Source organism: Humulus lupulus, chromosome 4 (assembly GCF_963169125.1).
Source record: "Humulus lupulus chromosome 4, drHumLupu1.1, whole genome shotgun sequence".
NCBI lineage: Eukaryota > Viridiplantae > Streptophyta > Magnoliopsida > Rosales > Cannabaceae > Humulus > Humulus lupulus.
In genome coordinates this window covers 162,693,452-162,696,834 of record NC_084796.1, presented here as the reverse complement: position 1 = coordinate 162,696,834, position 3,383 = coordinate 162,693,452, and positions in this window count along the sequence as shown.

The following is a 3,383-nucleotide window of genomic DNA, read 5'->3' as shown; positions in this document are numbered from 1 at the left end:
AGAGTAAACTTTTATCCATATCTCGAGCTCTTTAACAAGAGCAACGATCAATAGATTTAAATCAACTTCTAAGTTTTATGACCCGGTTAGGACAAGGACCTTATTTTGAAAACTTAGTTCGTCTTAACTTTTATCCATATCTCGAGCTCTTTAAGAATAACAACGATCAATAGATTTAAATCAACTTCTAAGTTTTATGACCCGGTTAGGACCAGGAACTTATTTTGAAAACTTAGTTAGAGTAAACTTTTATCCTTATCTCGAGCTCTTTAACAAGAGAAACGATCAATAGATTTAAATCAACTTCTAAGTTTTATGACCCGGTTAGGACCAGGAACTTATTTTGAAAACTTAGTTCGTGTTAACTTTTATCCATATCTCGAGCTCTTTAAGAAGAACAACGATCAATAGATTTAAATCAACTTCTAAGTTTTATGACCCGGTTAGGATTAGGAACTTATTTTGAAAACTTAGTTCGTGTTAACTTTTATTCATATCTCGAGCTCTTTAAGAAGAACAACGATCAATAGATTTAAATCAACTTCTAAGTTTTATGACCCGGTTAGGACCAGGAACTTATTTTGAAAACTTAGTTAGAGTAAACTTTTATCCATTTCTCGAGCTCTTTAACAAGAGCAACGATCAATAGATTTAAATCAACTTCTAAGTTTTATGACCCGGTTAGGACCAGGAACTTATTTTGAAAACTTAGTTAGAGTAAACTTTTATCCATATCTCGAGCTCTTTAACAAGAGAAACGATCAATAGATTTAAATCAACTTCTAAGTTTTATGACCCGGTTAAGACCAGGAACTTATTTTGAAAACTTAGTTTGTGTTAACTTTTATCCATATCTCGAGCTCTTTAAGAAGAACAACGATCAATAGATTTAAATCAACTTCTAAGTTTTATGACCCGGTTAGGACTAGGAACTTATTTTGAAAACTTAGTTAGAGTAAACTTTTATCCATATCTCGAGCTCTTTAACAAGAGCAACGATCAATAGATTTAAATCAACTTCTAAGTTTTATGACCCGGTTAGGACAAGGACCTTATTTTGAAAACTTAGTTCGTCTTAACTTTTATCCATATCTCGAGCTCTTTAAGAATAACAACGATCAATAGATTTAAATCAACTTCTAAGTTTTATGACCCGGTTAGGACCAGGAACTTATTTTGAAAACTTAGTTAGAGTAAACTTTTATCCTTATCTCGAGCTCTTTAACAAGAGAAACGATCAATAGATTTAAATCAACTTCTAAGTTTTATGACCCGGTTAGGACCAGGAACTTATTTTGAAAACTTAGTTCGTGTTAACTTTTATCCATATCTCGAGCTCTTTAAGAAGAACAACGATCAATAGATTTAAATCAACTTCTAAGTTTTATGACCCGGTTAGGATTAGGAACTTATTTTGAAAACTTAGTTCGTGTTAACTTTTATTCATATCTCGAGCTCTTTAAGAAGAACAACGATCAATAGATTTAAATCAACTTCTAAGTTTTATGACCCGGTTAGGACCAGGAACTTATTTTGAAAACTTAGTTAGAGTAAACTTTTATCCATTTCTCGAGCTCTTTAACAAGAGCAACGATCAATAGATTTAAATCAACTTCTAAGTTTTATGACCCGGTTAGGACCAGGAACTTATTTTGAAAACTTAGTTAGATTAAACTTTTATCCATATCTCGAGCTCTTTAAGAAGAACAACGATCAATAGATTTAAATCAACTTCTAAGTTTTATGACCCGGTTAGGACCAGGAACTTATTTTGAAAACTTAGTTAGAGTAAAATTTTATCCATTTCTCGAGCTCTTTAACAAGAGCAACGATCAACAGATTTAAATCAACTTCTAAGTTTTATGACCCGGTTAGGACCAGGAACTTATTTTGAAAACTTAGTTCGTGTTAACTTTTATCCATATCTCGAGCTCTTTAAGAAGAACAACGATCAATAGATTTAAATCAACTTCTAAGTTTTATGACCCGGTTAGGACCAGGAACTTATTTTGAAAACTTAGTTAGAGTAAACTTTTATCCATATCTCGAGCTCTTTAACAAGAGAAACGATCAATAGATTTAAATCAACTTCTAAGTTTTATGACCCGGTAAAGACCAGGAACTTATTTTGAAAACTTAGTTTGTGTTAACTTTTATCCATATCTCGAGCTCTTTAAGAAGAACAACGATCAATAGATTTAAATCAACTTCTAAGTTTTATGACCCGGTTAGGACTAGGAACTTATTTTGAAAACTTAGTTAGAGTAAACTTTTATCCATATCTCGAGCTCTTTAACAAGAGCAACGATCAATAGATTTAAATCAACTTCTAAGTTTTATGACCCGGTTAGGACAAGGACCTTATTTTAAAAACTTAGTTCGTCTTAACTTTTATCCATATCTCGAGCTCTTTAAGAATAACAACGATCAATAGATTTAAATCAACTTCTAAGTTTTATGACCCGGTTAGGACCAGGAACTTATTTTGAAAACTTAGTTAGAGTAAACTTTTATCCTTATCTCGAGCTCTTTAACAAGAGAAACGATCAATAGATTTAAATCAACTTCTAAGTTTTATGACCCGGTTAGGACCAGGAACTTATTTTGAAAACTTAGTTCGTGTTAACTTTTATCCATATCTCGAGCTCTTTAAGAAGAACAACGATCAATAGATTTAAATCAACTTCTAAGTTTTATGACCCGGTTAGGATTAGGAACTTATTTTGAAAACTTAGTTCGTGTTAACTTTTATTCATATCTCGAGCTCTTTAAGAAGAACAACGATCAATAGATTTAAATCAACTTCTAAGTTTTATGACCCGGTTAGGACCAGGAACTTATTTTGAAAACTTAGTTAGATTAAACTTTTATCCATATCTCGAGCTCTTTAAGAAGAGCAACGATCAATAGATTTAAATCAACTTCTAAGTTTTATGACCCGGTTAGGACCAGGAACTTATTTTGAAAACTTAGTTAGAGTAAACTTTTATCCATATCTCGAGCTCTTTAACAAGAGAAACGATCAATAGATTTAAATCAACTTCTAAGTTTTATGACCCGGTTAAGACCAGGAACTTATTTTGAAAACTTAGTTTGTGTTAACTTTTATCCATATCTCGAGCTCTTTAAGAAGAACAACGATCAATAGATTTAAATCAACTTCTAAGTTTTATGACCCGGTTAGGACTAGGAACTTATTTTGAAAACTTAGTTAGAGTAAACTTTTATCCATATCTCGAGCTCTTTAACAAGAGCAACGATCAATAGATTTAAATCAACTTCTAAGTTTTATGACCCGGTTAGGACAAGGACCTTATTTTGAAAACTTAGTTCGTCTTAACTTTTATCCATATCTCGAGCTCTTTAAGAATAACAACGATCAA